Genomic DNA, 22,320 nt, shown 5'->3' with positions numbered 1-22,320 from the left:
CATCTAGGTTGATTCCACAGTCTTGCTATTGTGAATTGTGCTGCTATGAACATCGATGTAGCAGTGTCCCTGTAGCATGCTCTTTTTAGGTCTTTAGGGAATAGACCAAGAAGGGGAATGGCTGGGTCAAATGGTGGTTCCATTCCCAGCTTTCCAAGAAATCTCCATACTGCTTTCCAAATTGGCTGCACCAATTTGCAGTCCCACCAACAATGTACAAGTGTACCCTTTTCCCCACATCCTCTCCAGCACTTATTGTTGTTTGACTTCATAATGGCTGCCAATCTTACTGGAGTGAGATGGTATCTTAGGGTGGTTTTGATTTGCATTTCTCTGACTGCTAGAGATGGTGAGCATTTTTTCATGTACTTGTTGATTGATTGTATGTCCTCCTCTGAGAAGTGTCTATTCAAGTCCTTGGCCCATTTGTTGATTGGGTTATTTGTTATCTTATTGTCTAATTTTCTGAGTTCTTTATATATTCTGAATAATGGGCTCTATCTGAAGTGTGAGGAGTAAAGATTTGTTCCCATGATGTAGGCTCCCTATTTACCTCTCTTATTGTTTCTTTTGCTGAGAAAAAACTTTTTAGTTTAAGTAAGTCCCATTTGTTGATTCTAGATGTTAACTCTTGTGCTATGGGTGTCCTATTGAGGAATTTGGAGCCCGACCCCACAGCATGTAGGTAGTAGCCAACTTTTTCTTCTATCAGATGCTGTGTCTCTGATTTGATATCAAGCTCCTTGATCCATTTTGAGTTAACTTTTGTGCTTGGCGAGAGAAAGGGATTCAGATTCATTTTGTTGCATATGGATTTCTAGTTTTCCCAGCACCATTTGTTGAAGATGCTATCCTTCCTCCATTGCATGCTTTTAGCCCCTTTATCAAATATAAGAAAGTTGTAGTTTTGTGGATTGGTTTCTGTGTCCTCTATTCTGTACCATTGGTCCACCCGCCTGTTTTGGTACCAGTACCATGCTATTTTTGTTACTATTGCTCTGTAGTATAGTTTGAGATCTGGAATCGCTATACAACCTGATTCACACTTCCTGCTTAGTATTGTTTTTGCTATTCTGGGTCTTTTATTCTTCCATATGAATTTCATGATTGCTTTCTCCATTTCTACAAGAAATGCCGTTGGGATTTTGATTGGCATTGCATTAAACCTATAGAGAACTTTTGGTAATATCGCCATTTTGATGATGTTAGTTCTGTTTTGGCTATTTTTCATCAAAAAGAAGTGTAGCATCTATTTAGAATAATTCCACTTTATCGATGGACAAAAAGAGTGATACATTTCATTTTTAAGTATCTTTACTCTTAGTCAAGTATTCACATAGAATACAGAGAATGTACAAATTGTTCTTTAACTTGGAACCCAACTTCTAAATAATAAATGAGCATAGGGTCTAGAGTTCTGAAGTGACTTCTTATAGCCCAGGATTGCTCACACTCTTATTAGTCACTAGGAATTCAGACCCTTCTATGTGGCCATGGTCTATCTCATCCCTCTGGATTGCTTTCCCTGGGACTTTCCTCATCTTCTCGGGTCTCTGAAACAATTTAACAGCTATTAGAGACAATGTAAGGGAATGGGCAGTACTTAGGACCCTGAAAATGGAGGATTGGTAAGACAATGTAATAGTTTTATGATGCCAAAATAATCTCTTCTTTGCAAAACTAGATTTTCTGCTTCTTATTAGATCTGCATGGCCAAATTTTGCCTTCTGCTAGAACAGTTTTAGTGTGTCTAATACTCAGGAAGAAAGGAAAATGAAAGAGAGAAATAAATTTATCTTATTATAATTAACAAAATAGAATTAAGGAAATTACAGAGGGTTTTGCGCATGAAATAGTTTTCAACGAAGAGTGGTAAACAACGGTGACAAGAGTTGTAAGCAATGTAAGCTCCATTGAAGTACTGGATTATTTGTGAAAGATAAGAGAGTCCTGATCAGCAGACCTGAAATGATTCACAAACCGTAGAAAATATCAAACATCAATATGTTGTTGGGCATATTAAAAGGACAACATATTAGAACCCAGCATTCTCTTTCTCATACTATGATCTATAATATAAGTTTAGATTTAACTTTTATAAATTAGCTCAGAAGCCTATCCGGGGGTGTCCCAAATACCTGGTCCTGCTTTGGCAGGTTATAAGTGAGAGAGATGTACATGATATGAAAGGGTAAGATTAGCCCTTGACTAGCTTATCTGTTGCCCACATTAAAACCAAGTTTACACTTTAGTTCATGAGGTGTATTGTCACAAGCTGAAAAGAAAAATCCACCAACACATCTAAGCACCTAAATAGAATGTGCAAACCATTGTGCTCAGCTTTCCAACTATAGTCCTGAAATATAATGTCAAGCTGAGTGGGGAGTCATAAAATGTGAAGTCAAAAGGCTGACTGAGTTGTCAATGGGAGGTTCATTACTAACTCTGATGTGCTCTTTGGCATTTATCCAGACAATCTGAGACTATGACATTAACATGTGGTCCTTTATGTGAATCCGAGTCTTGCTACTTCCCAAGAAAGAAATGGGAAGAGAAAATACCTAAAACATTTCAATTCCTTCTGAAGTTTCACTTAAAGCTGAAGAGTAATATTTTATACATACTGGATATCTTTAAAAATAAAATGTAGGGTTTTTTGTTACATTTATATATTTGTAATGATAAATATGTGTCATAGTTTTCAGACACTTTCCAAATAGATCTGCATGTGCTATTCTAAAAGATTTAAATGGCTGGAAGAAGGTGAATTATTTCCTATTACCACTGAGGGTTATAAAATTTAAAGGGGGAAAAAAGAGAGAAAAATGGCCTTTCTGCTTTTTATAACAGAGTAATCCAATGGTCTTTTCCAATCGAGAAGAGCAACTTCTAAACATATATCTAAACATATATCTGTATCCAAGGTTTGGACTGCTTTTTGACAACACAGGACATAAATCCTGCTTAGGAAATAATTGCCTGGGATGGTGCCAAGTTACCAGGTCATTCAAATCGATGCTATGTGCTATTGCACACTTAAAATTATTTACACTGCTCTTATCCTAGCTACAATCTGTTCTCTCTCACTAATGCAGTAGAGAGCAATTTACTCCAGAATACCAAAGTCCTTCTGATTTCATTTTTGCTCCCACATCTGCTGCTGTGAATGCAAGTCCTAGAAATAAAACTAAATAAAGAAGCACATAGAAGCTTTGAAGAAAGTGGGTTTTAGAGTAAACATCAAGGAAATTTTCAAATTTCTGTTTCTGACACTTTGTTCTAATTAACTTTAATGGTGGTTTGCAGTTGTTCTTTTTGCTTCCTTCCCTTCCTTTCATTTGAAATGAGGCCATATTGGAGGCTCATGTTACTTGCTCCATTGAAGTACTGGATTATTTGTGAAAGATAAGAGAGTCCTGATCAGCAGACCTGAAATGATTCACAAACCCTAGAAAATATCAAACATCAATGATTTGTTAAAAATCTTACTTGTTTTATTATTAGCCCTTCATATTACATGTATCCATCTGAAAAGCTGTTGAAAATTCTTAGTTTTATTTATTTATTACATAAAAAAGCAGGGGCAGTTAGAAATTGATTGAGAAAACAGACACTGTAGATTGTAACTAATGAAAAATTAAACAAATCCTCATTATTGCAAGCCAAGAGCTGAGAACTTGCTCTGGCTTTTCTGGAGTTCCACAGTGGGAATCTAAAAATGGTAAACATGCCAGCTATTTGGACATAATTAATCACATCTTCTAGAATTTTTTCATCATGGAGGACCATTAGTTCACAGTAGCCATTCTTGGTTGCCTGTACCCAAACTACCTCTTTTCTTCTCTAGTAATAAAAGTTTTCCTCAGTAGTGAAAAAGATACACAGAAAGTGACAGCCCATCTTTTTAAATTGTTGGGTCTGTAGTAGATGTTTGGCACTGTTATTGTCATCCTGTGATCATGGAGATAACTAGTGTGAGAATAAGACAATAAACTAGTTGGCAGAGCCTGAAGACAGAAAGCCCCGGTGTCCCTGAGGACATTGTTGACCTAATGAAAGTGTCCTATTAAAACCTCATGTGGGGAATCAACCTTAGCCTATTGGGAAGAATGTTGAGTTCCACAAACTTCATGTGAAGTTGAAAAAATCTATGTAAAAAATAAAATAAATTTGGATTTCTTTGGGGCCTTGTCCAATCTCTTCAACTCCACTGTGAATGACTTATGACCAATTTCTTTGGCCAGGAAGAAGAGATAAAAGGAAAACCACAGTACTTCAATCTCTGTCAAGTCACAGGGTATGAAAACTAGATCTATTTAAAGCCTCGGATGCAGAAGATAACACATGTCTAGCTGAAGAAAATATTTGTGAGTGGTAGGGTTGGCTGTTGGAACTTGAACCCTGAAAGCCAGACTAAACTGAACTCCTGGATTTGGGAAGTGGCGAGCAGGAAACTACAGCATTCTGGAGTGATGCCTCTGTCAGTTAGAAAGCAGATAGCTAAGTTACAGATAGTGTCAGAACAATAATACTCCAAGCCTGAAGAAGATGAGGCCACATAAGAACACATGGGGTCACATGTGAGGTAGCTGCATGCCTCTGGAGAAATTTGAGGAAGGATTGCTGGGTGTCCAGTCAGAGGGTGTTCTTTTTTAAATTGTATCCCATCCTTGTTACAGGGCTGGTGTCTTCCATGAAATTGAAGCAACACAAAGGCTCTCCTTCAAACCCTGACTCCAGTAATCAAGTCAGAAAGATTTCAGACATGTCATTCAGTAACAGGCATAAGTTTATTAGAAGTGATAGAAAAGGGGAAAAGGAGCGCTCTCACAGGAGGAGAGGGACAGTGTGCTTCTCCTGCTCTCCACCTTTATTGGGGGTCCCAGGGAAGTTTCCAGAAAGACCTGCCCAGGTTCACCTCTTGACTTTTGATAGACAGTAGAACAACATCAGATTTTCAAGTCCCCACTGCCATGACAACTTTAAGACACTTTGGCTCATATGGACCGGTATTAATTGGAACATATTCTTATAGATTTTATAGTTCAGAAAAATTATTCTTATGTCTCTGAGTTCTGGGATCTGGTCAGTAAAAGATCACAAAAGTTCACCCACCCCCAATTAGGTAACTTGTGTTCTCATCAGCATTTTGGGAACTGCATTCCTCCTGCAGATAACAGGTTGTTTCTTGGGGAATGTAACATGTCTTGTCAACTTAAGCCAGGCAGGGCTGCAGGTAAATTGCTTCTTAGAAAAGAAACATGTCGGGGTTAGCACAGTGGGCCCATTTTATAGAATTATTCCATTAACCTCATGTTCCCAACATCTATGACTGTCTGTCCCTTATCACTCTAATTATTATGACAAGGGATAATAAGAGGTTTTGTTATTGCTTTAGTGAGCTATTCATCACTGTGACCAATGTATACAACAACAACAACTAAGAGTAGGGAAAATGTATTTGGGGCTCAAGATTTTAGAGGTCTCAGTCCATAGATGACTACTTCTATTTCTCTGGGCCCAAGGGGAGGCAGCTTTCCAGCAGAGGAAAGCTGCTCACCTCATGGCAAGGATAGGAAGCAGAAAAAGAGAGGAAGGGAAGGAAGGCACTACAATGAAGATACACTCTTATAGGGTATGCCTCCTGTGACCCACCTCCTCCAGTAGCACCCCATGTGACTACAGATTTCCCCATCCAGTTAGTTCATACAAACTAGGATAGGCTGATTCATTTGCAGTTCTCATAATCTAATTAGTTCACTTCTGAATATTCCTGCATTAACTGGAGCTTTGGGTGCATACCTCATATCCAATCCATAACATTTTCTTATCAAGGAAAAGTCATCTGACTTGGTTAAATAGAATTCTGGTGTGTGGAAAGCAACTCCACTTAGTAGTTAGCATGCCAAAATGACTTTTTAATTGAATATTACTAAGTTGTTCAGTTTTATTTTTTAAATGATGTTCATTAATGTTGCCTATTCATTACACCATGAATGAATGCATGTCAGAGAAAGATTGACTATCTATTTGATATATTGCGCAACAACTTAAGACTTTGAAATATTTTTTAATGAAACATTAGTATGCCTAAGACTCACCTGGGGATCTTGTTAAACTTTCTGAATTCTGAGTCTACAGAGTCTTTCTATAAAAAAAAGAATTCTTTCTGGGTGGGACCCAGAAATCTGTATTTTTAAACATATTCCACAGGTTACTCTAATGTAAGTGACTCGTGTACCACCTTTAAAAAACTTTGCTCCAAGAATTCTCTATTAGAGTACAGATGTTATAAATAAAAATGTGTAACTTTCTCCTCCAACAAAGCTTTGCATTTGAAATATTATTCCACTGTTAGGAATGAGCTTGATACTGAATTGTCCTCTTGGGATCTACAAACAGTGCATGAACTGTGATTTAGCCACCCAAGAGCTATTGCATTGCTGTCATTTTTTATCATAGACATTCCTTAAACTTTGTGGAGGGATTTGTTGTTGTTGTTATTGTTGAGGAAGAGGGATAACAAGAAATACAGCAGACAGATCTCACTTGGTATTTCCTCCTTCATGCAAGTGGGAGCATAGGAGGAAGTCAAAAGTCCACCATTTTTGAGACCAAGAAGCAAAGTATTGCTTTGTGATTTTCTGAGAGAAAAAATTGTTATTCATTGCATTTGCAGTGCCCTCCTGGGACATTGTTTTACCATCTACTGGGGATCTAATAGGATCTTGCTAAATATCTGTCAAATTTACTGAATTTGGGACAGTTCTTGTCTTGTCATAACTTTGAGAAAGTGACAGGTAAATCCTAAAGTCTTAGCTCCAAGAGGTCAGAGAAGTTTATTTATTTATTTACCCTATCGTTGTATAGTCAGTAAACAAATATTTGTTTAATGACTGAATGAGTGTATGGATTTATTCCCTACAACATTTATTTTCATGACATCAAGTTACAAAGTCATGTTTTAGCAACAGAACTTTCCTTTCAAAGAAGAACTCAGGAAGGACTCCTCTAGATAAAACAGATAAAAGCAAAATCAACAGCCTGGGTATTAGTGATGGCTTCTCTTTGCTTCTCCACCATCCTTCAACAATAAATTCTCCTGAAACAATTCCTTTGAACATAATTTAAAATTCTTGATCCATAGACTCTTCACAAGGTTCTTCTGCAACTTTTTTACTTTCAGCTTTTATACATTATAGGTTATTAAAAAATCTAACATTTGTGTAGTCAATACTTTTAGTAATACGCAGGAAAGACTGTCTTCACAAGTGACATATGTTTTAATTTTCTAGCCATAAGATGTACATACCCTTTACTTTCTTTCTTACAAAATCTAAAATTAAAAAATATCATGTATATAGAATTGAGAAATGTAGCTATATGAAACATTAATATCTTAGAGATTGCTTCTATCATATCTTCTGATTATTTATAGTAGATAATGTTAGCTTTAATTTTTATTGTCCCCACCCATTTCCCCACTAGATTTCTACTGGCTCCTTTGGCACAGCTGGTGGAAATAAAAATCATAGTACACCCTGACTCCTGTCTCACCCACCATGATTCACCACCACCATCATCTCAGGTGGGCATAAACTAGTCTGATCAATTAGAACTAATACAATATGTACTCACTTCCCTAACTACAATGATTTGCTCAGGAATAACATATGTCTTGGGATTGATAGATGGATTATAGGAAGGCAAAGTCTCATTTCTACTCTACTGCTTTGTTATAAATGTGGGATATGGGGGATGCTAGTGGCCATGTTGCTTACCTGGTCGGAAAGAAGCCTTCCTGTAGATTGAAGTCAAGGAGAAATGAGTAGAGGTGAGATGGGGAGAGATGTGAAGATATTTGAATCTCTGGATCTGGCTATGTCACACACTGTTCCTCCTCTGACTTACCTACTATATAAGCTTAAACATTTTCCCTTTTCTCTTATAGTTTATTTCTGTCATTTATTTAAAAAGACTGTTAAACTAAATACTACCTGTATTCAGAAGAACATAAAGAATCAATGAACTGCTACAGCACTGAAGAATATTGATAGTATTAAAAAGAATTTGTTTTTAACTTCTTATTTATAATATCAGAAGAACCATGTAAACTAGATATGAGATTCTACTGTGGGTCACTGAAATTTTTAATTAGTAAAACTTTTTTTCAAATAGCTATGTAAGCTCAGCAGAGTAGCCCATACCTATAATCCCAGCAGCTCTCAAAGGTAAAAAATAAAAAAGAGCTGAGGATGTTACTGAGTGGTTAAGCACCCCTGCTTTTAATCCTTGGTACTGAAAGAAAGAAAGAAGGGGGACAGGGAGAGGGAGAGAGAGAAAGAGAGGGAGAGGGAGGGGGAGAGGGAGAGAGAGAGAGAGAGAGAGAGAGAGAGAGAGAGAGAGAGAGAGAGAGAGAGAAGAAAAGGGGAAAGAAAAGAAAGCCATTTAAAAAGATCAGAGCTATAAGAATTCTAATATTTTATTCTGAGAAATGTCATTGCATGTGCTATGTTTATACTATTCTAGGTAAGAGGGATGGAAACAAATGAAAAATGACTGTTTCTGTTGAATTAATTTTTTTCTTTTACATTTTCAAAATTTTAAACAGAAGTTGTGCATTAACTTTTAAATTACTTTCAATGAATTAATAATTATAATGACTAAATTTTAATTTAAGCATTTAATTAGATCTTTAAGTGCTTCTTGTGTGCTAGGCTAAGTGCTTATGTGCATTAACTCAGTAATCCTCTTCACAATCTAATGGGGTTGATGTAGTAGCCAGCCACCAAGATGGCCTCCATGGATCCTTGACTTCTGATATACACACCCACACCAAATAGGAAAACCTAGACAACTAGAATATTTTATAAAAGATGATTTGTGACTTCTGAGGCTTAATCATAAAATATATTGCAGATGCTACCTTGTTCTCTCTTGAATTACTTTCTCTGGAGAAATCTAGCTGCCATATGGTAGGGATGCTTAATCATCTCTATGGAAAAAGTCTATAATGTGAAGCCCTGAGACATCCTGCTAATACCAGTACCAACTAATCATACATGTGAATTATCAGATCATTAAGCCTTAGAGTCAGAACAACCTGAGTTCTCATACAACAACCTGAGTCGGAACCATCAGGCTAAACTGCTCAAAATTTCCTAAACTACTGGGTGATAAATATTTCTGTTTTTCTTTTATCCTAAAACACTATGTTCTGGGGGAATTTGTTATGCAGTAAGAATGAACTAATACAGTATGTTCTATTGCTATCTCCATTTTATGAGTGAAAAAAAATTGTCTTCAGGAAGCTGGAAAAATTAGCTCTATATCACAGATAAAATAAATAAAAGTTAATTAATACTAAAGCCTGTTAGGTTGCAAAATCCCAGAATATACACCACACACACACATGCACACACAAATAAAACTTTGAAAGAGTATGTAATCAAGGAAAGAGAAAAATAAGTCATTTTAAATGATTTTTTGCCTTCCCATAGCAACTACTTCATGAGTTATCTCCCATTAACAATGGGAAAATAAAAGAAAAAATGATAATGGCCTTTTTATAGTTAAAAGTAGAACATTGGTAATTTCATATTTTGTAACCTAACAAAATATCTCCACAGCAAATGCCTCTTTGATCTGTAATGTCATATAGAGCTTACAATATCTTTTGTAGTTTTCATAAGGGTTTGACATAAAAGCAAAATGTTCACATATTATAAATATTCTATGAAATAAATTCACAAATAATTGAAAATTTTTAAAAGGAAGGTAGAAAGAATGACATAATTAAAAGGTGATGAAGAGAGAAAATATGTATGTAGGTCTGTATACCTCCTTGCTCTTTGCTACCCTCTCCATCTTTGCACTTACCAAATCTTTGCCTTAACAAGTGGTAAAAACAAATTGGGTACCCAGATGCCACCCTCAAAGACCCCATCTTTCTTTAATGCAGCCACATTCAACCAACATGTCTTAGCTGTCCTTTGTATACTCACCAAGGTCTGCCACACAAGAGCTACTGCCTGCACTACAGTAAGAATATGTACCTGTGTACATGTGTGTCATTGTGTACTGTTTATAAACCAACACTCTCCATCCAGCTGTATTTTCAACTAGCTGCTGTTAATTCTGTTGTGATAACTCATCCTTCCTTCTACTACTCAGCACAACTGCCTTAAGATTTTTCCTTCATTTTGTTTATTTCCAGAATGTTGAAAGCAGAACCTCATTGCCTACAGCTGAACTATGTGAGCTACACAAAACATGAAGCTGAAATTAAAACAACCAGAGGGAGAGAGGACAAATGGAAAAAGAAGTTGCTGTTCAACTACACAAACTCCAGAGAGACATGAGACACCCAATGCTTCTCTCAGCGAGTAAGTCCTTCAGAAAGCAAATATTCCACAGAAAAGAATGATTTAACATTTTCTTTAGTGCTTCTCACCACCATAGTTCTAAGATGAGAGCAGATGAGAATAGGGAAATAATATTGCATCGAGGACTTAGGAAGTACAGATTTTGGTACAAGCTCTGCCAATAATATAGTTTTGGCAACATTTTCCAATTTTTTGAGTCTTTTTCTTCTACAGAAGATTATGATTTCATTATAAAATTCCTAAAGTCACTTTCTACTGTAACTTTTTGTTTTATTTTTTAAAAATGTGGAGATCTTTGAGAGAGGGAGCCACAATTTAATGAAAACTATAAAAAACAGGCTCAATGAAGAAAATATTAAAATAATTATTAAAGGTAAGCAATTAATGTCACTTATTTTAGAAGAGTTCTTCTTTTCTTTTTCAGATGATGATCAGTGGTTCTTAGTCCTGATTTGGTTAGCATTAGAGGTTAGTTTTAAAGGGGACTGCATTGGATGCCATAAGTTCAATGGGTTGGGGGGAACAGGCACAATCTTAAGGCAGTTTTCAAACTATTTGTGATTATCTCTTCATCTATTCCAAATAAAGAAGAAATATGTAGGTGGGTTTTCATTGATCATTTGATTTTATACAATTCATGGATGAAGTATTTGATGTAAGACATTAAGATCCCTACTTTAGTCCGTATTGCCTCTTTTCCCATTATCCTCTGCTGCCTGCTCCCACACTGAAACTCACTGGGTTGAGGGTGGAAGATGATCAAAAGACAATGATGAAACAAGCTGACAAAAGCAATGGGCATTGATAAGGTGGCAAATGTTTAATAACCTTCTCTGAGGAAAGGGGTGCTTCGATTTGTAGTAACTGCCAGTTTTCATGGGTGTAAATACTCCCACCATGACTGATTTCAAGAAAACAATACAGCATCAACTGGCTGAAAATTCAGGAGAAACATCAGCTCTCTTGAAGTAGCATAAGAAGTTCTAGCACACACTGAATATGCATTAGCCAGGTGATTTAGAAGCTTGCTAGGAACTGCCAGGAGGAAGTAAGCTGTCTAGGGCTGGGACAGTCAACAGCTGTGGAAGGTATGAAAATATGGTAAATTAGGGACACAAGGAGTTGCTATGGTAGAGGACTGGGTTTGTGATAGAATGTCAGGGTAGAGAAGAAGCATGGGGAAAGAGTGTGGAGGGCCGGATACGTCATCCTAAGCAGTCAGGGCTTTATCTTGCGAACAGAAATAACCTGAAACATGAAGGTGGTATTTTATTGTAGAGTAATGGCAAAAATTATTTATTTTAGGAAAATAACTGATACTGTATGAATCATAGACATATTCTGAGTCCAATTTGTGTTATCTTAAGCAAAGATTAGAAAGTTATTTTAACAATTACAGCTTTATAACAATTCATTGGGCCTAATGAAACCCAAAGTTTACTTGGGTTTTCAAAAACTACCAAGCCCTGGAAGCTGTCATGAATCCAAGACATGTTTTCCCTCTGTCTCTTTAGTTTTCTCTGTACCTCTATTCATTTATTTGTTTCAGAGAGTGGTCTTCTGGACCCAATTAAAAATTTCTGAAAAAGAATCTGGTTTATTTGCCTCTGATTTGCCCCTTATCCTATCACTTATCATGATAAAGGTGGTGTCTTAATTAGTTGTTTTTATAACAAAATACCTGGGAAAACAGATTTACTTAACTCTGTAAGTTCAAGAGCATAGTACCAGCATTGACTTCTGGTAATAACGTAAAGGATGTGAATAATATCACATGGAGGAGTGTGTGTGTGTGTGTGTGTGGGGGTATTGGTGGGAAGAATGGAGGGAAAGAGAGAGAAATTACATGGTGAGAAAGAAAGCAAGAGAACGATGCAAGGCCAGACTTGCTCTTTCATAACAATGTATTCTCATGGGAACTAATCTATCCTGGGAGACCTAATGAGACCAGCATTAATCTCTTCACAAACATGATCTTGACTTGATCACCTTCTACTAGACACCACCTCTTAAAGGTCCTCCCATCTTCAATACTGTTAAGTTGAGGACCAAGCTTCTAGTACATGAATCTTTGAGGGACAAACCCTACCCAAACCATAGCAGGTGGCATGGATAAAGAAGGTTGAGTATGAGCCTGTAGCTTTAGGAAGACAGGAGAATGATGGGGCACAATAACAACAAAAAGAGGTCCTAGAAGCTGCCTAAATATTCTTCAAGGCATCTGCTACAGATAGAAAGAGAGAGAAAATATAAACTATGTTCCAAGCTCTTTAAAACATTTTTTATGTGACCATTAGTAAGTTAGATTGCCTCTTCAAAACTCAGTTTCTGCATGAATAACCCAGAGATAAAAATACTCCTAATTTTATTTGGTTGTTTTGAAGAATAATTGAGTTAATGATAATGAAAAAACTTAGCATAGTGCCTATTATGTACTAAGTTCTAATTGAATATTTGTTAGCATTATAAATATATTATTAATAATTTTGAAGTTAATAAACAAATACAAGTAATGAAAAATTTCAAAATGCAAAAAAATTGCACAGATAAGAGCATCTCAGTATACAAAAACACTTTCCTCTCCAATAGCTAGAATATAACTCTGTTAACATTTTAGTTGAGACTCCTAATGAGAGACATTCTTGTATTTCTGAGTTAGTATTCAAAATCCTTTTTGCAACCATTAGAATACAGGCAGTAAGGATGTGGAAAGACTTCATGGGTAGATAGAAATATTAAATGAGATAGGAGGAACAGAAACTAGAGAAAAGCAGATTTAAGGAGAGCAAAAGATATATTTGGTCAGGGATATATTAATTATATGGCTATGGGCAACCTGTTATATAGCTAGAAATATTCTTGCTTCTTGTCTTAGTCAATTTGTGTTGCAATAGCAAAATACTGCAGATTGGATAATTTGAAATTTGTAATTCTAAATATAATTTAAAATTATATATTTTTTCATTTCTTGAAATTGAGAAGCTAAATCCACTATTGAAGCACCAGCAGCTTTGGTGTCTTGAACACTGTGTCATCACATGGTCAAAGGGACCAAAGGGCAAAAAAAGGAGAGCCTAAAGTTGTTCCCTCCATTCTTTTATAAGGCATTAATCCACTCATGAAGATGGAGTCCTCATGACTTAATCACTACCTAAAATGCCTCACCTCATAATACCACCATAATAGTAATTAAGTTTCAACATGAATTTTGGAGAAGACATATTCAAATGGTAGTACTTAATCAATGTGTTGATTATGAATACAACGTCTCCAACAAGATTTAGACATCTCATTTAGACATCTTAATAATGGAAGAGGAAGGTCCTATCTAGGGGATACAAGGATTTTGATCACTAAAAAGTAATATCTGATGTGAGTACTTAAAGTATCATTCTATAATTTTGCCTCTTGTGAGCTTAATTAATATAAATTAGTCACCTATTTCCCCCATTGTGCTATAGCTTATAGCCTCTGCTCATAGTCTATAGTCTCCGCTCATTCCAGAGAAATAATCACTACAGAATGTACAGGACCTTCAACAAACAATCTCCCTCTCCCCTTCTCCCTCTCTCTCCTCTTAGGTCTATATATATAAATATATACTTTTATAACTTTTTAATAAATTAAACACACGCACATAGTAAATATCCAACATTCATATTATTTATAGTTATCATGGTGGAAGGTAATTATGGTGATATGGCTTACTTTGTACAGGCCATATATTAAAGATTTAATAAATGATTTTATATTTCTCTTACAATGACCCTTGGAAAGTAGGATTATTGTTATCTCTACTTTTCAGGTGAGGAATCCAAGACCTGGAGAGGTCAAGTGTTTTGTTTTCAAGTCACATGATTAGTTAATGGTGGGGCAAGAATTTAAACCAGGTGGTCCAATTCAAAAGCTCTCTTATGACCTCCCCAGAGATATCATATTGATTAGATTGATGCTGCTCTCAGCTTGAACCTATCCTGGATTTTTATTCAGGAAACAATCAGAATGCAAGTTGGGGATCACTGTGTAAAGAAAATTCCATTTCTTACCTGCCAGAGTAAGGATCAGATTCAGTAATAAGATGATCCCACTCATATGCTGTCCCAGAACAGTTTGACCTCTATGTTAATGGCTTTCAAACATTTTTGACTATGACCCAAAGTAAGAAATATGTTTTACATACATGGTTAATTAAATATTGCTAACTATATACACCACGCTGTAGATCTCTAGGATTTAGTGACTTTGTATAACTAAATGTTTGTGCCCTTGGCAAATACCTCCCTGTTTCCTCCTCCACTATGCCCTGTAACCAATATTCCACTCTCCACATCTATGATTTTAACTATTTTAGATTTCTCATGTAAGTGGTGTTATGCTTTCGATATGTGTTAATGTAGGAATGTTAATGTAGCTCCTGTGTTAATGTAGGAATGTTAAAAGGTCAAATTATTGGGTTGTGAGGGCTATAACCTAATCAATTCATCCTAGTTTGAATGGACTAACTAGGTGGTAACTGTAGGCAGGTGGGGCACAGCTGGAGGAGTTGAGTCATGAGGGTGTATACTGGAAGGCTGCATCCTCCCTGTGGCCCCTTCCCCTTTCTCATTTTGCTTCCTGGCTGCCAGTAAGTGAACAGTACTCCTCTGCCATTGCCCTTTAGCCATAATCTGCCTTACCTCAGGCCCAAAGTGATGGAGTTAGCCAACCATGGTCTAGGTCTCTGAAACCACGAGCCAAAATAAACTTTTCCTAAGTGATATCAGGTAATATTTATCTTTCTGCATCTGTCTTATCTTACTCAGCATGATGTCCTCCAGGTTCTTTGTCCCCCCGCCCCCCAAGGATAGGCTTTTCTTCTTTTATAAGGTTGAATGACATTTCTTTGTATTGTATATACCACATTTTCTTTATCTTTTCACCTATAATTGAATCAAACTGTGAAATATGATGTATTAAGAACTATGTAATGTTTTGAACAACCAACAATAAAAAAAAATGTTAAAAAAAAGATATTTAATTTCCTTCCATTTCTTGGTTATCATAAATAATGATGAAATGAACATGGGTGTGCAGAAATCTTTTCAAGATCCTGATTTCAGTTTCAGTTTCTTTAGATAGAGCCCAGAAGTGGAATTGCTAGATCATATGGTAGTTCTACTTTTAATTTTTTTAAGAAATTTACATAAAGTTTTCCATAATGAATGTACCAATTTACATTTCTCCCATTTCCTTTTCTCTACACTCTCACCAAAACTTATTATCTCTTGTATTTTCAATAATAGCTATCATAACAGGTGTGAAGTGTTATTTTTATTGACTTTGATTTATATTTGCATTTCCCAAACTAATGAGGTTGTGTACAATAAATATGTAGATCTCTTTGTGTGCCAATCATACCTCAATAAAGTGAATTTTTAAAAAAATTAAACACATTGTACATTGAATTTAAAGACACACATATAAACACTTAATAAAAACATTTAATAAAAGTTTACTTAATTCAGACATGTGATAAAACTTGTCAGTTATTATGAAAAGGAGAGCATTAGTTATTTGACAATAACATGTATAACGTTCCTCACTTCCTTTTTTTTATATTTTTTATTTTTTTATTTTTATTTTATTTTTTTTTATTGTTGGTCATTCAAAACATTACATAGTTCTTAATACATCATATTTCACAGTTTGATTCAAGTGGGTTATGAACTCCCAATTTTACCCCATATACAGATTGCTGAATCACATCAGTTACCCTTCCATTGATTGACATATTGCCTTTCTAGTGTCTGATGTATTCTGCTGTCTGTCCTATTCTCTACTATCCCCCCTCCCCTCCCCTCCCCTCCCCTCCCCTTTTCTCTCTCTACCCCTTCTACTGTAAATCATTTCTTCCATTTGTATTATCTTGTCTTACCCCTCCTTTCCTCTTATATGTCATTTTGTATAACCCTGAGGATCGCCTTCCATTACCATGCGATTTCCCTTCTTACTTCCTTTCCCTCCCACCTCTCAACCCTGTTAATGTAAATCTTCGTCTCAAGCTCTTCGTCCCTACCCTGTCCTTGTTTCCTCCCCTTATATCAAAGGAGTCATTTGGCATTTGTTTTTTAGGGCTTGGCTAGCTTCACTTAGCATAATCTGCTCTAATGCCATCCATTTCCCTCCAAATTCTATGATTTTGTCATTTTTTAATGCAGAGTAATACTCCATTGTGTATAAATGCCACATTTTTTTAATCCATTCATCTATTGAAGGGCATCTAGGCTGATTCCACAATCTTGCTATCGTGAATTGTGCTGCTATGAACATCGATGTAGCAGTGTCCCTGTAGCATGCTCTTATTAGGTCTTTGGGGAATAGACCGAGAAGGGGAATAGCTGGGTCAAATGGTGGTTCCATTCCCAGCTTTCCAAGAAATCTCCATACTGCTTTCCAAATTGGCTGCACCAATTTGCAGTCCCACCAGCAATGAACAAGAGTGCCCTTTTCCCCGCATCCTCTCCAGCACTTATTGTTGTTTGACTTCCTAATGGCTGCCAATCTTACTGGAGTGAGATGGTATCTTAGGGTGGTTTTGATTTGCATTTCTCTGACTGCTAGCGATGGTGAGCATTTTTTCATGTACTTATTGATTGATTGTATGTCCTCATCTGAGAAGTGTCTGTTCAGGTCCTTTGCCCATTTATTGATTGGGTTATTTGTTATCTTATTGTCTAATTTTTTGAGTTCTTTATATATTCTGGTTATTAGGGCTCTATCTGAAGTGTGTGGAGTAAAGATTTGTTCCCAGGATGTAGGCTCCCTGTTTATCTCTCTTATTGTTTCTTTTGCTGAGAAAAAACTTTTTAGTTTGAGTAAGTCCCATTTGTTGATTCTAGTTGTTAACTCTTGCGCTATGGGTGTCCTATTGAGGAATTTGGAGCCCGACCCCACAGTATGTAGATCATAGCCAACTTTTTCTTCTATCAGATGCCGTGTCTCTGATTTGATATCAAGCTCCTTGATCCATTTTGAGTTAACTTTTGTGCATGGCGAGAGATAGGGATTCAGATTCATTTTGATGCAGATGGATTTCCAGTTTTCCCAGCACCATTTGTTGAAGATGCTATCCTTCTTCCATTGCATGCTTTTAGCCCCTTTATCAAATATAAGATAGTTGTAGTTTTGTGGATTGGTTACTGTGTCCTCTATTCTGTACCATTGGTCCACCCGCCTGTTTTGGTACCAGTACCATGCTGTTTTTGTTACTATTGCTCTGTAGTATAGTTTGAAGTCTGGTATCGCTATACCGCCTGATTCACACTTCCTGCTTAGTATTGTTTTTGCTATTCTGGGTCTTTTATTATTCCATATGAATTTCATGATTCTTTTATCTATTTCTACAAGATATGCTGTTGGGATTTTGATTGGCATTGCATTGAACTTATAGAGAACTTTTGGTAATATCGCCATTTTGATGATGTTAGTTCTGCCTATCCATGAGCAGGGTATATTTTTCCATCTTCTAAGGTCTTCTTCTATATCTTTCTTTAAGGTTCTGTAATTTTCATTGTATAAATCTTTCACCTCTTTTGTTAGGTTGATTCCCAAGTATTTTATTTTTTTGGGGGATATTGTGAATGGAGTAGTTGTCCTCATTTCCGTTTCAGAGGGTTTGTCGCTGATATACAGGAATGCCTTTGATTTATGCGTGTTGATCTTATATCCTGCCACTTTGCTGAATTCATTTATTAGCTCTAATAGCTTCTTTGTAGACCCTTTTGGGTCTGCTAGGTATAGAATCATATCATCTGCAAATAGTGATAATTTAAGTTCTTCTTTTCCTATTTTTATGCCTTTAATTTCTTTCGTCTGTCTAATTGCTCTGGCCAGTGTTTCGAAGACTATGTTGAACAGAAGTGGTGAGAGAGGGCATCCCTGTCTTGTACCAGATCTTAGAGGGAATGCCTTCAATTTTTCTCCATTCAGAATGATGCTGGCCTGTGGCTTATCATAGATTGCTTTTACAATGTTGAGGTATGATCCAGTTATCCCTAATTTTTCTAGAGTTTTGAACATAAAGGGATGCTGTACTTTGTCGAATGCTTTTTCTGCATCTATCGAGATGATCATATGGTTCTTATTTTTAAGTCTATTGATGTGGTGAATAACATTAATTGATTTCCGTATATTGAACCAGCCTTGCATCCCATGGATGAATCCTACTTGATCATGGTGTATAATTTTTTTGATATGTATTTGAATCCGATTCGCCAGAATTTTATTGAGGATTTTTGCGTCAAGGTTCATTAGAGATATTGGTCTGTAGTTTTCTTTCTTTGAAGTGTCTTTGTCTGGTTTCAGAATCAGGGTGATGTTGGCCTCGTAGAATGAATTTGGAAGTTCTCCCTCTTTTTCTATTTCCTGAAATAGCTTGAAAAGTATTGGTCTTAGTTCCTCTTTAAAGGTTTTGTAAAACTCTGCTGTATACCCATCCGGTCCTGGGCTTTTCTTAGTTGGTAATCTTTTGATGGTTTCTTCTATTTCCTCTATTGTTATTGGTCTGTTTAGGTTGTCTATATCCTCCTGACTCAATCTGGGCAGATCATAAGACTTAAGGAATTTATCTATGCCTTCACTATCTTCTATTTTATTGGAGTATAAGGATTCAAAATAATTTCTAATTATCTTCTGTATTTCTGAAGTGTCTGTTGTGATATTGCCTTTTTCATCCCGTATGCTAGTAATTTGGGTTCTCTCTCTTCTTCTCTTCGTTAGCATGGCTAAGGGTCTGTCAATTTTATTTATTTTTTCAAAGAACCAACTTTTAGTTTTGTCAATTTTTTCAATTGTTTCTTTTGTTTCAATTTCATTAATTTCAGCTCTGATTTTAATTATTTCTTGCCTTCTACTTCTTTTGCTATTGTTTTGCTCTTCTTTTTCTAGGATTTTGAGATGAAGTATGAGATCATTTATTTGTTGGTTTTTTCTTTTTTTGAGGAATGAACTCCAAGCAATGAATTTTCCTCTTAGAACTGCTTTCAATGTGTCCCATAGATTCCGATATGTTGTGTCTGTGTTTTCATTTGACTCTAGGAAGTTTTTAATTTCCTCCTTGATGTCTTCTAAAACCCATTGATCATTCAGCAACCTATTGTTGATTCTCCAAGTGATGCTTGATTTTTCCTTCCTTCTTTTATCATTGATTTTCAGTTTCATTCCATTATGATCAGATAAGATGCATGGTATTATCTCTACCCCTTTATATTGTCTAAGAGTTGCCCTGTGACATAATATATGGTCTATTTTTGAGAAGGTTCCATGTGCTGCTGAGAAAAAAGTGTAACTACTTGATGTTGGGTGGTATAGTCTATATATGTCAATTAAGTCTAGGTTGTTGATTGTGTTGTTGAGTTCTATAATTTCCTTATTTAACTTTTGTTTGGTAGATCTGTCGAGTGGTGAGAGAGGTGAGTTGAAGTCTCCCATGATTATTGTATGGTGGTCTATTAGACTCTTGAACTTGAGAAGAATTTGCTTGATGAACACAGCTGCACCATTATTTGGGGCATATATATTTATGATTGTTATGTCTTGTTGGTGTATGGTTCCCTTGAGCAGTATGAAGTGTCCTTCTTTATCCCTTTTGATTAACTTTGGCTTGAAATCTATTTTATTGGATATGAGTATGGACACTCCTGCTTGTTTCCGCAGTCCATATGAGTGGTATGATTTTTCCCAACCTTTCACCTTCAGTCTATGAATATCTTTTCCTATCAGATGCGTCTCCTGTAGGCAGCATATTGTTGGGTCTTGTTTTGTGATCCATTCTACTAGCCTGTGTCTCTTAATTGGTGAGTTTAAGCCATTAACATTTAGGGTTACTATTGAGATATGGTTTGTTCTTCCAGCCATATTTGTTTATTAATGCTATTAAACCTGATTTGTTTTCCCCCCTTTACTGTCCTACCTCCCACTGTTGGTTTTCATTATTGTTTTCCATTTCCTCTTCCTGTAGTGTTTTGCCAAGGATTTTTTGAAGAGATGGTTTTCTAGCTGCAAATTCTTTTAACTTTTGTTTATCATGGAATGTTTTAATTTCATCTTCCATCCTAAAGCTTAATTTCGCCGGATACACGATTCTTGGTTGGAACCCATTGTCTTTTAGCGTTTGAAATATGTTATTCCATGATCTTCTAGCTTTTAGAGTCTGTGTTGAGAGATCAGCTGTTATCCTGATTGGTTTACCCCTAAATGTAATCTGCTTCCTTTCTCTTGTAGCTTTTAAAATTCTCTCCTTATTCTGTATGTTTGACATCTTCATTATAATGTGTCTAGGTGTGGATCTCTTATGATTTTGCACGTTCGGCGTCCTGTAGGCTTCTAAGATTTGGGGTTCTGTCTCATTCTTCAAGTCTGGGAAGTTTTCTCTTATTATTTCACTGAACAGATTGTTTATTCCTTTGGTTTGGAGCTCTGTGCCTTCCTGTATCCCAATGACTCTTAAGTTTGGTCTTTTGATATTATCCCATAGTTCTTGGATGTTCTGCTCATGGTTTCTTAGCAGACTTGCTGAGCTGTCTATGTTCTTTTCCAGTTGAAATACTTTATCTTCATTGTCTGATGTTCTCTCTTCTAGGTGATCTACTCTGCTGGTAGTATTCTCAATTGAGTTTTTAAGTTGGTTTATTGTTTCCTGCATTTTTAGGATTTCTATTTGTTTGTTTTTTATTACCTCTATCTCCCTGTGAAATTGATCTTTTACTTCCTGGATTTGTTTGTCAATGTGGTCTTTCATTATCTGATTTTGCTGTCTCATGTCTTCCTTGAGACTCCAGATCATCTGAAGCATGTATATCCTGACCTCTCTATCTGACATTCCATCTGTTGCACCTATTACCTCTTCTAAAGTTGAGTTGACCTGCATTGCCTGTGGTCCTTTCTTTCCTTGTCTTTTCATACTGCTGGCGTTTCTTTCTGTTTGGTGAAACTGTTGTGTTTTTGAAATTTTCCCTCTATTTATTTATATTGCTCTTGTATGGTTGAAAGATCACCTTGCAGGGCAGGTAGTGGCTGTGATACTCCTCCAATTTGTGTGATCCGTCTGTTACGCTGGCAGGCCCTAGGTCTACTCTTCTGGTCGGTCAAAGGTCCGCCTACCCAGCAGGCATGAGGGGCACCTCTGTCACTCCGCAGGTTGCTGGGCCTGACCTCCCGATGGGTCGAAGGTTCGCTTAGCTTGCAGGCACTGGGGGAGGGGCCGGTTCCACCCCTCAGTAGGCCGCTCGGCCCGATCTGCCAGTGGTCACAGCCCCGCCTACCTTGTAGACACTGGGGGAGGGGACGGGCCTGCCCTTCAGCCAGCCGCCGGCCCTGTCCTACTTGTGGGTCCTGACCGCGTTCCCTGCAGGCGTGTGTAGCTGTTCTCTCACTCGGCAGGTTGCTGGACCTGACCCGCCCGTGGGTTGCAGGTTCGCCTAGCTTTCAGGCACTGGGGGAGGGGCCGGTTCCACCCCTCAGCAGGCCGCTGGGGCCATCCGCCGCTGGTCAGGGTCCCGCCTACCTTGCAGACACTGGGGGAGGGGACGGGCCTGCCCTTCAGCAAGCCGCCGGCCCTGTCCTACTTGTGTGTCCTGTCCGCGTTCCCTGCAGGCGTGCGTAGCTGATCTCTCGCTCGGCAGGTTGCTGGACCTGACCCGCCCGTGGGTTGCAGGTTCGCCTAGCTTTCAGGCACTCCTCACTTCCTTATAATACCAGATAAATAAGTTAGTACAAACAAAATGGGAATATGAAAATGATACAAGTATGCATTGTTTAAATAATAGTATTTATCACATGTCCATTGATTACTAAATATGTATACATATGCAAACATACAAAAAAGTTTCCAGTTGTATATACATTCTCTAAAAATAATTCATAGACTTTCATTAAATTAGAAGAATGAATCTGAAAT

The sequence above is a fragment of the Urocitellus parryii genome, chromosome 4, assembly GCF_045843805.1.
Source record: "Urocitellus parryii isolate mUroPar1 chromosome 4, mUroPar1.hap1, whole genome shotgun sequence".
NCBI lineage: Eukaryota > Metazoa > Chordata > Mammalia > Rodentia > Sciuridae > Urocitellus > Urocitellus parryii.
Note: the sequence above shows the minus strand (reverse complement) of the source record.